Source organism: Peromyscus maniculatus, chromosome 4 (assembly GCF_049852395.1).
Source record: "Peromyscus maniculatus bairdii isolate BWxNUB_F1_BW_parent chromosome 4, HU_Pman_BW_mat_3.1, whole genome shotgun sequence".
In the NCBI taxonomy this organism is placed as follows: domain Eukaryota; kingdom Metazoa; phylum Chordata; class Mammalia; order Rodentia; family Cricetidae; genus Peromyscus; species Peromyscus maniculatus.
This window is the reverse complement of record NC_134855.1, coordinates 49,421,979-49,437,181: the sequence shown is the minus strand read 5'-3', so window position 1 is coordinate 49,437,181 and position 15,203 is coordinate 49,421,979. Positions and strand designations below refer to the sequence as shown.

At 47.6% G+C, this 15,203-nt stretch overlaps 1 long non-coding RNA gene across 1 annotated transcript; it reads right to left on the bottom strand.

Moving 5' to 3' along the window:
- Nucleotides 1–816: 816 nt before the first annotated feature.
- Nucleotides 817–12,450, bottom strand: LOC121828679 (uncharacterized). Its single transcript, XR_006071171.2, has 3 exons — nt 12,297–12,450; nt 2,539–2,646; nt 817–2,161 (listed from the first exon to the last, which is right to left on the bottom strand). It is a non-coding gene; the product is annotated as an uncharacterized LOC121828679 (long non-coding RNA).
- Nucleotides 12,451–15,203: the final 2,753 nt, after the last annotated feature.

Here is a 15,203-nt window from a genome sequence, read left to right as displayed (position 1 = left end):
TTTACGTGCCTGCCCGGACTTCAGGCACAGCTTTCCACTGGAGGCTCCTTCTTTCCTCCTGTTGTGCAAGCCTCTTGTTCCAAAAGGCTCTGCATCCCAAACAAGGGGAAACGCAGATCCCCTACCAATGACGCGGGAATGAGCGAGCGTGGGTGAGCCTGCCTCCTTCAAGAAAGCAGCACCACCGCACTGGGCATGGAAATGGGTACAGGATATTTTCTGAGGCTTACGTCACGTAGCTCATTTGGAAAGTTCAGCCTTCCAAGCTTTACAGCCAGCGCTCTGTCTCCCTCCCCTGACCTGTTCCTTTAGGTTGTTTTCTGTAGCTTTTTTTGGGTGTATAATAACACGCATGTAGTGCTCTTGATCTGTTCTTTAAGGGTATCTGCAGTTGTTTGGGTTTTTTTTTTCTCTTTGTTCTTTTGGGGGCCTGCCACCCAGCTCCCAAATAATTACACATGGAGGCTTATTATTACTTACAAATACTCAGCCTTAGGTTGGCTTACTTCCTTCTAGCCAGCTTTTCTTAACTTAAATTATCCCATCTACCTTTTGCCTCTGAGTTTCTTTCTTTTCCAACTTCTGTAATCTTACTTTCACTCTTACGCCATGGCTGGTTATGTGGCCGGGTGGCTGGCCCCTTCTTTTTTTCAATCTCTATTTTTCTCCTTCTGTTTATTCTCTCTGCCTGCCAGCCCCACCTATCCTTTCTCCTGCCTTGCTATTAACTGTTCAGTTCTTTATTAGACCATCAGGTGTTTTAGACAGGCAAAGTAACACAGCTTTACAGAGTTAAACAAATGCAACATGAAAGAATGCAGCACATCTTTGTATCATTAAACAAACGTTTCAGGGCATAAAAATATGTAACACACCTCAAAATCACATTCTACAACAGATATCACTTCATAGAAGACTATGACACTTCCTCCTGTTCTCTTCCCTCTATTCTCTCAATACAGACACATTAATCATTTTGGTTCAATGAACCGACTCTGAAGACAGAAACACATCATCATTTCCTTTCTTTTGTCTTCTGGCACCCAAAGGTGCAGCTTGAAGTTCCATGTCACCCCCATTCCTATTTGAATGGAGCCGGTAGTTGTCTCTCTAAGGAGATACTTGGAGTCTTCTTTGCGCCCACACTTTGAAATGTCAAGTGGTGGAAACTGGTGTGGATCTTTTCAAACTCATAGGAAGTTTTCTGGTATCATTTCTTCACTTTTCCTCTCTTTAGTCTCTGGAATCCCTGTCAGTAAATGTTAGCCCTTGCGATCAATGCTTTCATTTTGTATGACTTCACTATTGGCCACACCTCTTTTTTGTTGTTAATTTCCTGGGAGGTAGTCCCACTTTGTTCATTTAAAAGTTCTTCTATTTTTTAACTTCTCTAGGCTCTTTTTTTCTTGTTCTTTGATGGTCCCTGAATCAAAGCATCCTGCTTTTGATGAATGAACATCTCTTAACTCTCTAAGAATATTAAATGTTCTCTTTTTCTGTGTGTTTCCAAGGTCTTGTTCTGTTGCCTGCATCATTCCCATTTCTACTAAATCTCTCTTCCCCACTTGAATGACCCGAATCTCTTTCATGTTGATTCAGATGCTGATGCCTGAAAGCAGCCTGTTCATATTGAATCCTCAGATCCCAGACCTGACTGTGGATTGCTTTCAGGCGTAGCTAGAGGACTCGTGAGCTGGGGAAGCAAGTTGGCTGCAACCTAGTGGTGGTGCGGGTTTCTCAGGGTGGGAGCCTGAAGCAGTCTTTTCTTTCTGTCTGCTGGTTCTCCCAGGGGAAATCCTTGCCTTCCTTCCCGTAGGATGTACACTTGGATGCAGTGATCATCAGCAGCGAGGACTTTCCAGCAAGAGTCCTGGATCCCATTCCTGTTCTCCTCTGTGTATTCTGAGGTGATGCCCAGAGCCCTTGGGGCTCAGTATCTCTGAGAAAGAAAACTTCCAACTTTATTCAAGCAGGTGGCAGGGGAAGGCAAAGGATCCAGACCCCCTAAGAACTGTCTGTCTTCAGTTTCTCAGCTCCTTCCAGTGTGCTGTAGCACCAGGTATCACAGAGCCTCAGGCTTTCGGGGTTCAGCTGTGGGTGGTTCATTTGGCTGGAGAGCACTCCACAGGCAAGGCCAGCCTTCCATCTGCTTTGCATCCGCCTAAACAGAACAGACAATTAAAACTCCGCACAGTCCCTCTGTGCATGTGTCTGATTCATGTATTTATATCCTTTTATTGCTGTTCTGAATCTCTAATCAGAGTTTAAGTCTTAAATCTTAAGGCTTAAGTCTCCCATCTTTAACCAGAAGCCCCTTTTCATTACATAGATTTCACATTGCTTTGCAGAAGTCTCCATGCCTGGAATTCACTCTCTGTGCTTATAAAGGTAGAAGATCTAAACTTAGATCTACCAGGTACTGGCTATGTGGCCTTGGGCTAGTTCATTCACCCTGGACCTTTTTTCCTCCAGTATTAAATTGGTTTTTGGTAAACTTGTAATGGTTAATCTTTGTTGTTGATACTTCGGATCAATTACCTAGGACGGTTGTCCCTGGGCATGTCTGTCTGTGAGTCCACTTCCCGGGAGAGTCATCTAAGACGGGAAGCATGTGGGCAGCCCCATCTCATCGCCTTGAATCCCAAACTGAGTAAAAGTAAATAAATGAAAGGAAGAAAGAAAAAGGAGAGAGTTAGCTGAAGACCAGCATTCATCTCTCTGTTTCCTAACTGCAGACACAGTGTGACCAGCGCTCATACCTCGCTGCCATGCCTTCCTCACCGTGATGGACCGTTCCCTCAGAGCAAGGGCAAAAGAAGCACCTCCTCTCCCAAGTTGTTTCCACAGGTTGGTGCTGCCCATTTGCAGGTCCAATCCATCTTCCTAGACTAATCCTCACCGGAAACACCCTCACAGCAGCACACAGAGCTGTGATTTACTGATCTTCCAGGAAGCTTTCCACCCTCTCGACTTGGCAATTAAAGTTCGTCATCATAACCAAATAACAATTCAAGAAGACGTAGTACTTCCAGATCAGACTCTTTGTGTTTTGAGGCAGGACCTCTCTCTATGTATCCCAGGCTGGCTTAGAACTTCCTCTATAGCTCAGGCTGGCCTCCAACTCATGATTCTCCTGTCTCAGCTTCTCTATGCCAACAAGTCCTGCTCACATTTTTAAGTCAATACACTTTTCATTCAAGAAAGTAAACCATTTTTCCTGAAGTATTTCTCATCTGTGTAAATGAAGTATAATTGCCTGCATATTTCACCTGCTGCATGTTGACCCCCCCCCTGAGGTTTTAAAATCGCTCCCACCGTTCTGTCAGTCACAGAATCTGGTGCATTGGAGCTACAAGAGATCTGAAAGTTTATGTGGTCCAGCTCCCTCATTCTGGTGACGATTTAGATAGGCTCAAACAGATGAAATTACTCACTGATAATATGGAACTGTATCCCAGGCTAATGATAGCTTGAAACTGGAGCACCTGAGAGTACCCACCTGAGATCCTCCTAAGCCTGGGTTCATAAACATTCCCTCATTGGAGTGAGGCTCACAAAGCTCAAAGACCCCTCAGCAAGGATATGAAAGGGTTAACATTGCTGGAGTTGGGGACATTTCTGTAGAGGTGTAGCTGTTCCTACATTGTCCGTATTTCTGCAAGTAGCCTTCACCCATACTCTACTTAAACTCACCAGTTCAACAAACTAGACTTGGGTAGAATCAGTTCCTTGGTCCATGGCTGGTGCCCTACCTGGAGTGAATAATCAATATTTGTTCATGTCTCCTAGGAAAAGTTAACACCCAAGGGCTTCAGGGAAGAGTCAGAATCAAAACTTGACCCAGCTCTCTCCACTGTACTCAACCGGATTACCCAGAACAAACAGACGCTCAATAGGTTTCTGGTGTCCTCATCATGAACTAACCTCCCATGTTCTCTCCATTGGCCACTAGTCTGTTTTCTGTTGCTAAGGAAACAACCAAGACTGGTACTCTATAGGAAAAGAGGTTTATTTCTTTCTTATAGTTCTGGAAGTTCAAGGCATGCATGGTCTTGGTACTGACTGAGCTCTAGTGAAGCTCTTATGCTAAAGAAAACAATTCCATGTTGTTGTTCCTATCATTGGTTTGTGTGGTGTGAGAAAAAGTCCCTCAAAATTACCATGGAGCCTGAGAAATAAGAGTGCGAAACGAGAGGGTTGGCTCAGTGGTTAAGAGCACTGACTGATGTTCCAGAGGAACCCGGTTCAATTCCCGGATCGTCTGGAGTCCGATCACGCCAGGATTATAGATAGATAGATAGATAGATAGATAGATAGATAGATAGATAGATAGATAGATAGATAGATAGATATAAAAGAGTGCTAAAAGAGACCAGAAGGAATGGTGGTGGAGATGAGCATGAGATGAGTGCCCTGCTGTGTGCCACACACGTCTGTGTATCATCGTGATGTATAGTTATGAGGTTGGGAAGGACAGGTATCAATGGAGCCCACAGACACACAGGCCATCTTAGGAGGTATCAATCTACATTTCAGCATGATGCTGAATTGCATTAAGTCCTTTGGTTGAAGTAACATTTTAACTGCAGTGAGTCATTCAGTGTACAGATACAGGGGCATGCCCTGGAACTCTGGCACAGAAAGATCAGTCAGACAGTCCTGAGAAACTGAAGCATGTAACCAAATAGTTAGCAGTTCTTAAGGCAGCTTCTTGTTGTCTGGCTCTCGCTCCCTCATTGTCTCATCCTGAGGAGCCTCATAGTCTCTATGCTGCTGAGGGATGTCTTTCTGTATGCTGTGAATGTATGTTGTTCCCATTGGTTAATAAATAAGCTGCTTTGGCCTATGGCTTAGAGGCAGGCGGGAAATCCAAGGAGAGAGACAGGAAAGAGAAATATGGAGTCTGGAGAGACGCCAGCTGCCACCGCTTGAAGGAGCAGCAAGATGCCAGCAGTCCAGTAATGCCACGCCACATGGCAACTTATAGATTAATAGAAATGGGTTAGGTTATAAGAGCTGGCTAGCGAGAAGCCTGCCATAAGCCAGACAGTTTGTAAATAATATTAAGCCTCTGAATGGTTATTTTATAAGTGGCTGCGGGACTTCAGGGCCAGGCGGGACCTGAGAAAACCTCCAGCCACACTATGCTGACTGTCCACACAGCTTCCTCATCATTTCTGGGTCAACATGACCTTCGTTTTAGCAATAAGTAGAACCCAAGTCTGATATTTTTCAGTGTTAATGCCAAACTGGCATGAGAAAGGGCCTGATTGATCTTGTTTGATCCATTGTCTTTCCCTGTTCTATCAAATATGGCAGCTGAGGTGTTGACATGCTGTGGGATATTTGTACACTGTGTGAAGACATATTGCAGTGATTGGTTTGATAGAGAGCTGATCAATAGCTAGGCAGGAGGTATAAGTGGGGATTTTGGGCAGAGAGAGGAAGTAGGAGGAGATAATTGAGGTGTAGAGGAAACACCAAAGAGATACGGAGGGAGTCAGACAGACAGAATGAAAGAAAGGAGAGAAGCCACACAGTAAAATGTAGATTAATAAAATCAGGTTAATTTAAGTTATAAGAGCTAGTGGGACAAGCCTAAGCTAAGGCTGAGCTTTCATAAACCAATAAAGTCTCCATGTTGTTATTTGGGAGCTGGCTGGTGAAACAGAGAAAGACTCACTACACTAAAAGTCAACACAAGTCAATTTGGCCATTCATGCCTGTCTCATGATTTTTGATAGATAATGGTGATTTCCAACAAGAGACACGGAAGCCATCACTTTCCCCAACAATGTCAATGTCAGGGTGTGAACACAAAGTCTGTCACATATACCACCTTGTAAATAAGCAGGCACAAAAAAATGTCATGCTGCCTGAGCATGTGAGTTCACTGAGGTCGCGGCTCACACGCCCGGCATGACCCGCAGAGTTTACTAAAGATGCCATGGCACCCGGCAGCAGCAGCAGCTCAGCGTGCATGGCCGGCACCTGTCAGGGCATGGAAGGTAACAGAGCCTTTGGTGCTCATACCTCTCTGAAGGGGTTAAACTGGCAGGCCCACTCGAATACAGCACCAGTTCAAGGACAAAGGCGCTGTCACAACACTTGTAGCCCGTCTGCGTCTGGCCAAGTCAGTTCTTTCTGGTACCCCTTCTGCTAACCAATGACTCTAATGGAGACGCAAGTGGCTATTTCCAGTCACTGTAGAGTGTGAATCTCTCACTGGCGTCCTTCAAAGGCAATCACCAGGCCCGAGGCTTCAGATGAAAATTAGCATATATACACATATGTATGCACACGGACACACACACTCACACACACACTCACCCGAGGTGCAGTTATGGGTTAGTTGGTGAAGGGGCTCTGCCGGATAAAAATAATAGGTTCTCTTTTAGAGGGCTGTCCTGGAAGCCCTGCTCCCTACCAACAATGCAGCTGACATGTCACTAATTAGCCGGCCCCGTCAGGAAAGGAATCTGGAGTATTCTTTTTTTTCGAGACTGCATTGCTATTTGATTACTACAGGGGTCCTGTTGCTAAGGAAAAGAGTACATAGTGAGGGGGCAGCCAGTGGCCTCTGGGCACTGCTTGGTCTAACTCCAATCTCTTAACCTTTACCTTGGTTTCCTTATCTGCAAAACAGGTTCATCAGTACCCAACCCACCAGCTCTTCCAGGCTTTCATGAGTACCCAGTGAAAACTCTTTGAAAACAGGAAGCCTTGTTCAAATAGAAGGTATCATTCTGAGTGTTTATCTAAGAAACCTTGGGGCTGTATGACAGTGCAAACACAACTGAACATAAACGTTCATTCTTCATTTACACCAGATGAAAGTGTCATTTTTTCCCCATCAAGCCTCCATATGGCCCGTCCTCTCACCCGTGAAGCTAACTGGATACACAGAGACTCGAGGGTGATTATGCGGCATTATTGCAGCTGGTCCTGGGTTAGGCACTGTACTGCCCACGGCTGAACTTGCCTAATCCTCACACAGTTATTGGTGGGCACCCTGTTGTGCCACTAGCTGATAGAGGAAGCAGACATTGAAGGTAGAGAGCCCAGGCAAAGGGGGAGCAGGGGTGGGACTTGGCTCTTCCATGTGTCTAAACTCCTCTTTCATTTCAAAACACTGTAGATTGTAGTCACCATGTTGCTGGATTGAATTGCAACCCTCCTCCATGCCCCTGAAAAAGGAATGTTGATATTCTAGCTGCTGATGCTGGGACAGAGACCTTCTCTGGAAAGAATCTTTACAAACATTCAGATAAAGGGCTGAGGTGTAGCTCAGTGGTAGAGTATGACTTTTAATTTGCACAAGGTCCTGGGTTTGATCCAGCGCGCGCGCACACACACACACACACACACACACACACACACACATATATATATATATATATATATATATATATATATATATATATATATATACACATGCACACACTGGATTGAAGTCAAGATGAGGTCACCCTAGGTTAGGGTGACTCCCAATCTTATGACTCATGTCCCTATGCGAAGAGGGAACTCTGGGGACTAGAAAGCTACAGGACTGGGATAGAGTGCTTACTTAACTTGCACAAAGCCCTGGGTGCATGGCGGTACACACCTGTAATCCCAGCTCGCAGGAAATGGAGGTGGGATGAGAAGCACAGGAATCGGAGGTGGGATGATGAGAAGCTTAAGGTCATCCTGGGCTATATATAGCCGTAGCTCAAGGCCAGCCTGAGATACATGAGACCTTGTCTCAAACAAAAGAGGTAAGTTTGAACAGAAACACAGAGGATAGGGCCACGGGCGGGCAGATACACTGCCTGGGGTGCTGGGGCTGTAAGCAAGGGGCATGGAGAATCGCTGGCACCCACCAGAAGCTGGAGGTGGCCTAGAGTGGTTTTCCCATGAGCCTCCAGAAGGGCCAGTGCTGCCAGATCCCGGCTTCAGAGTCTGGCCTCTCACTCACTCATGGCTGCTGCTGCCACAGAAAGCTAAACACAGACAAATATGTGAAGAGCCTGGTGTGGTCTCTACTTCTTCCACCCAGGGCACAGGGCACTTGCTCCCGGAACCACAAGGGCCTCCAGAAGGCAGAAGGTTTGGCTAGGGGAGGACTGGACCATTTCACATTCTCTACATTTCAGTGATTCCACCTTCAAATACTGTCAACTTAATTGTTACCTCTGACTTCCCAAAGACAGCTGTAAAATGGTTCCTCAAATGGAAAGGCAAAATCACCGGCTGTAGACAAAAATTAAAAATATTAAGGTACAAAGTATTGATCTGCTTGTTTTTTTCTAGCAGTCACAAGCCACAGTGTGAAAGAAATGTAGTACTGTAGACCTTACTAAGCCGCTGTGAGGAGTCTCAACCCACCACAGATCCAGCTGTTTGGCACAATGTTCTGTAGGGAGAAAGTGCTGGAATGGAAAATATTAAAGACTTTTTAAAAAATATTTTACTTATTTATTTATGTGTTTAGTGTGTGTGTGTGTGTGTGTGTGTGTGTGTGTGTGTGTACTTGTGCTATGATACACGTATGAAGGTCAGAGGACAAGCTGTAGAAGTCAGCTCTCTCACTCCATCATGTGGGTCCCAGGGATTGAACTCAGGCCATCAGGCTTGGTGGCAAGTGTCTTTTCCCACTCAGCCATCGTGCTTTATTTTGTTTTGCTTTCATTATTTTTATTCTATGTGTTTGGGTGCTTTGCCTGCACATGTCTGTACACCATGTGCATGCCTGGTGTCGAAGGTGTTACAGATGATTGTGAGCCGCCACATGTGTGCTAGGAACTGAACCTGGAGCCTCTGGCAGAGAAACAAGTGCTTGAACCACTGAACCACCTCTCCAGCCCTTGCTTTATTTTTTAATACAAGATCTGATATATTATAGACTTCCCTGTGCACCCCAGGCTTGTCTTTTGGACTCATAATCCTCCTGCCTCAGCCTCTGAAGCTGTGGAATTACAAGCATGCACCCTTATCCTTAGGCCTGCCTTGAGCAGGCTTTTACATCCGTAAGAGCCATTCACATTTACAAGAGCAGCTGCTGGTCTTTCAACCCAGAGAAATGAGCAGAACGGACATCTACCATTAGCACGACCTTGTCAAATGTCACTTTATTACCCCAGATCATAACCACCGATGTGTCTCGAGTGGAGAAAATAAATAAGACCTTCAGGCTGAGAAGAGGTCTTTTCATTGTGCTGCTCCGAGGAGAAATCTGGAAACCCAGCCAAAGAACACAGGCTGACCTTTGTTCAGACACTGGCATGAGGGAGAGTGGAAAGGGCTGTTGGGATAAAGAGATATTTGTGTTTCCGACTTGCAAGGGCTGTTGGGATGAGACACTCCCCAGCACACAGGCCCTTCCGATAAGACTCAACATAAGGCAAGAGTGTCTAGTGAGGTCTAATTCTGTTCCTCTGGAAAGTTGTAAAGACCCCACAGGGATGAAAGCCCACTATACAGACAGAAGCCTGAGGGCCTAGTGTGCCCAGGAAGTCACCCAGACCGCTGGGTGTCTCAATTGTTGACATTTAAGAGATTGACCGGCATGTAAAACACCAATTAAGCTGTACATGTTTCCTCCCCCATCTCTTTCTCTGGCACAATGCCGTCTGTAAGCATGTTCCTTGCACGCTACGGCTGGACAGACAGATGGGTATTTGGGTATTTGGGTATATGGGTATTACTTTATCTGTGGGTCTTTACACTTGCTGAGCAAGAGTGAGGATCTGGGTTCAAATCCCAAGAACACATACAAAGGCCACGAGCGCTTGTGAGGCCAATGGCCCTGCAGTGAGATGGGAGGCAGAGACAGAGAACGTCCAGAAGTTCAAGGGCCAGATAGCTTGGCATACTCAGTAGCGAACATCAGAGACCCAGTCTCACTTAAATTCACACCTAAAGTTGTGCTCTGACCTCCACACACATGCTGTGGCATGTACGCGTATGTTCATGCATGCATGCACGCACGCACCCGCAGGCACACTTGCATACCGTCCTGAGTTCACAGTGGGAAGTCAAGGCATCATCAGGGCCAGGCTATGCCGAAGACGCTGGGGGAGACCCTCTCTGAGCTGTGATAGCTCCTTGGTTTGTGACAGCACACTCCTAGCGTTCTCTCTGGTCTTCCCTTTGTGACAGCTGTCAGTCAGACTGGAGTACAGTCTCATCGTAACAAATCACATCTGCCAAGACCCTCTTGCCAGCCAAAGCCGCCTTCAGTTAGCACAGGAATTTTGGTGGGGCATGGCTGAATCTGCAGCACGCCTCTCCCTGCGATGAGGCAGGCTGCCGAAGGCTGGCAGATGTCAGTGGTACACAGCAGGGCGGGGCTGGAAAGCAGCCGCCCCAGCCTGTTTCTCATGCCATTCTCCGGGCCTCAAACCCACCTGTAAGATAGGCAAAAGGGCAAGGGGATGCTGGGGAAGTCAGCCCTCGCCAGCACGAGGCCGAGAAGGGAGAAGACTGAGTGGGCTGTGTGCGTGCGTACGTTCCCGTAGGGGCAGGAAGAGGGGGCGGACGGCTGAAGACCAGGGTCTGGATGGGTTAGGGACAAGTTGCAGACTAGTGAACACGACACAGTGACTTGGATGCTTGGAGGGATAATGAACTATTGCCCCGAGGACACTGGCCACTTTCATACCTATCGGCATATGGTTTTCATTTTTTTCTTTATGTGGATAGAGTAGGAGGAATCAAACCCAGGGTTGTTGGCATGCTGGACCCTTTGCCACTGAGCTGCATCCCTCTTTCAGCACTCTGCTCACCCGCCTATATACGGATGCTCTTCAATTCGTAACACCTTACTCGGTTCATCATTGACTTGTGTGTTAGAGACCTGTCCAAAGCTGGGATAAAAGTCTATGACCAAAGCCACTTAATAATAACTGGGCTTGGATGTTCAGAGTTAGAGTCCATGATAGCTGAGCCAAGGCACGGTGGAAAGAACTGCTGAGCGCTCTGTACCAGAAAGCCACAAGCAGGGGGCTAAGGGTCACCCTGGGAGTGACTTGAGTCTTTTGAAATCTCCAAGCCCATCCCCAGTGACACACCTCCTCCAGCAAGGCCACACCTAATCCTTCCAAACAGTTCTACCGACTGGGTACCGACATATGAGCCTTCAGAGGCCATTCTCATTCAGACCGCCAGTCAGTGATTTAAATACTGTCTTTTATAGACCCTTACTTTATGGCTCCATCAGAGCCATGATTTGTATCCTTTTGGACAACATTATAGACAAACAACTCATATGGTTCTCAGATTGGACTGTGATCTTGGGTCTTTGTACAAGCTAGGGGCACTGTCCAGAACGTCTGTCTCCCTCTTTTTTCCTCCCTGGAGAGCTCCTAATCATTCTTCCAAGTCCAACTAAGGAGTGCCTTTTCTGTGAAGCCTTCCCTGATTTCCTCAGGAAGTTAGATGCTCCCGAGTTGAGCAGCACTTTGCACACGCCTCTATTTCCATGCTTTGCACACCGTAGTTTTTTGGACAAGCTTATCCCAGGACATTTCACATTGCTGAATATTTGTTCAACACATTCACCTGAGTGTGTTAGGCTGTTGGGACTAAAGCCCGTGAAAACAACGTAAAGGGGGACGTTTTTATACGGGATCACAGTTTGGAGGATTCAATGCATTACGATGAGGAGGGTGTGGGGGGACATGGCAGCTCTCGTGTGGTGGTCAGGAGGGAGGGAGGGAGGGAGGGAGGGAGGGAGAGAGAGAGAGAGAGAGAGAGAGAGAGAGAGAGAGAGAGAGAGAGAGAGAGAGAGAGAACCTTCACTAGCTGGCTTCTCTTCATTTACCTGGGGCCCTAGACCACTGGATGGTTCCATCCACGCCAGAGTAGGTTTCCCTCTGCTAATCCTCTCTGGAAACACTGGCACAAACACTCCCGGAAGTGCGCTTTACAAACCCCCCCGGGAGCTTCTCAGTCCAGACAACTTGACAGTATCAGGAATCCATCCTCCCTCTTGACTGATGAACTAGGTCGTGTTTGTGTTTTCTTTCTTACAAATGAAGAAACCAAGCTTAGGGAAGGGAGAGCTCGCCTGCCCACCCACTCCAGCCCCACACAAATAAAACATTTGAAACTTTATTATTATTGTGTGACTGTGGGTGTGCATATGATGTGTGTGTGAGTGTGGGCATATGTTCCACGGCACACGTGTGGAGCACAGGGAACGGCTGCGAAGCGAGTTTTCTCTTCCGTTCTTCCACTGTGTCTTAGGTAGGGTTTCTATTGCTGTGAAGAGACACCATGATCATGGCAACAGTTAATTAAGGTGGCTCACTTACAGTTCAGAGGTTCAGTCCATTATCATCATGGTGGACCATGGCGGCACGCAGGCAGACGTGGTGCTGGAGAAGTAGCTGAGAGCTCTGCATCTTGTAAGCAACAGGAAATGGTCGATGTCACACCGAGCAAACCTTGAGCAAAAGATCCCACAGCCCGCCCCCCCCCCAGCAACACACTTCCTCCAAAAGGCCACGCCTACTTCAACAAGGCCACACCTCCTAATAGTGCCACTCCCTCTGAGATTACGGGGACCAGTTACATTCAGACTACAGCACACGGGCTCTGGGGGTTCTCCGGTTGTCCCAGGTTGTCAGGCCAGCAGGGTAAGTGTCTTCACCTGCCGATCCATCTTGTCCATCCTGCAAACCGGACACTGACCTGCTGTGCTGTGCTGCCGCAAAGCCTCCGCCCCCCAAATCTCTTTAACCTCCACTTGAGCAGAACGAAAAAGGGGGGCTCTTGTTCATCAGAGCGTAATGTATTTCCCAGATTAAGACTGAGGTGACTTTCAATCCTTAGGTTTTTGATCCTCAGAAATTAGCATGCAGCAACCAGGCAAGCTCCTTGGTTATTGCCGTACAGCGTAGCCTGACTTGAAACGAGTCTCCTGATCATACAGCAAGCGCCACACTTGACACACAGAGGAGGTTGGCAAATATCTGCCCAGAGTTAGATTGTGCAACGACATTGGCAACTCTGGTGCCAACTGCCCTACAAAGCAGCCAGTGGTTCCCTGGCCCTGGCACCACCTGCCCTTGCCAAAGACGGTCCTAATAAGGGGGCACCTACTACGGTGGTGGGGGTTCACAGAAGCCTCTGCGCTGTCTGATGCCTCTGTCTCCCCTCTTGGCTAGGCAGGGGAGAGGAAAGCAAGCGTGCTTCCACTCGGGAAGTGTTCAGCTTCCTACGGGCTTTAGGAGTACCTCACCTCCTCCCACTCTGGGTTGGCATACACAGGGCACAATGCCAGAGTGAGGCCTGCGGGTTGAAACTGAGCTTTGATTACCTGGGATGGTGTGATTAACGAACCTTTGATGTTGATAAGCAGCTGGGGAGCCCTTCATCTGAGCACACCCCTGTCCTTGGAGGCCTGGGATCCAGCAAAGCAGTGTAATCATTACCCAGGGCCCCAGACCGAGTGAAAGCTGGAGCTGGCCTTCAGGCAAGGCCAGGCGGCTGCAGATGCTATTTCCTCCTATGCCAGGAAAGGTTCGAATGCAAAAACAAACGTATTTATCACTTCCAAGCGCTGTGCAGGGCAGGGCATCCTGCTGCGGGGCGGGGTGTCGGTGTGCACCGGGAACAGTGGCAAGCAGCCAGAGGAAACTTGCACCCCAGTTCCCACCGCCCTGCAGCCATTCTGGAGGCCAGCCTAACACCAAGCTCAGGAGCCCGCCCCCTGGCCAGCCCTGAAGACACAGGCGCCAGGCAAGGGCTGAGCCCTGAAATCACCAGCCAACCAACTCCTGCCCAAGGGAGCCGGGCATTGAGACCAGATGAGCTGTCCCCACTTAGTCACCAAGACTCTTCCTAGCCCTGAGGTGTGGGCCAACAGTGAACTGGAACATGAGCAGGCAAGTGAGGATTTGCCTTTGAATCCTGGATGTACACACGCCCTTGGGCTCTCCGATTAAGCAACAGAAGGGCTCTCTGCTCTAAGACAATTCCACCCTTGCCCAGTGGCCAAGGGACTGACTAGCCATTTCTGGAAATGAGGGAAGTTGGTGCAGACCATGGAAGTTTGGCAGCTCACAGCCTCTGGGTCTTTTAGTAGCGCCCCTCCCCCTCCACACACACCCCAAGCCAGACTTCACACCTAATGGAACTCCTTTAAAAGACAAACTGGAGCTTGTCACCCTCCAGCTGAACCTCCCGGGAAGGCCATACCCCCATGGAGGCTATTCCAGACTCTTCCCTGGTTTTGCTGTACCAATCTGTCAATCTCCTCCCCCGACCTGCTTCACACATCGGCCCACATTTCCCAGGCCAGCCACCTACTTTCATGCCCAGACTGCCATTTTTAATTTCTCCACCTTCTTCTGCCTCTGCTGCATGGCTTAAAGGTGTCTCTAGGGTGAAATCTTCCTTGCCTTTTTTACCCTCACCCAGATAAAACCCGGGTGTCTTCCTGCCTGGGCCTTGGTAGTTCTGTGTACACACCATTAGGCACAATAACCCAAACTGCAGCTGACTTACTGGCATGTGACGATATACAGTCATATCAACTGAGACCTGATTATGAACGTTATTGAGTAAAGCGCTGTGTGTGTGAGTAAAGACTCTCTCTCTGTGTATGTGTGTGTATTATATGCATTCATGTGTTTATGTGCATGTATATGTATAGTGTTTGTTCATATATGTGCACGTGAGTGTGGAAACCACAGATTGACACTGGGTGTCTTTTTCAATTGCTTTTTACCTGATGCTCATAAATGAATTAGACCAGCTAGCCAATGAGCCCAGGGATCCCCCTATCTTTTCCTCCCTAGTGCTTGGGTTACAGGCACATGCTGTGCCCTGATTTTATGTTGGTGCTACGGATCCAAACTGAGGTCTCCATCCTTTGTGGCAAGCATTTTACCGATTGGGCTAGCTCCACCACCCCAATGACTCCTTTTTATTCATCTATCTATTCTCAGTCCAGTCACTGGCACACAAAAGCTGCTCAATTATAGGACAAAGAAATGACTGAATGTCCTTCCTTTTCCTTACGTAAAATAATGCAATTCTTAAGCCTTCTAGGAGCAAAAGGACATTTATTATCTGCAAGAAACGCTTCGCCCTGGACAGATTCCACCATCCCCGCACCCCTAGAGCAGCTCCAAGAGTACCAAGAGCAATGTGTAAATTAACTGCTTTCAGACCAGTGAACTCCCAGATGCCAACCAAGGCACTGCATGTTCAGA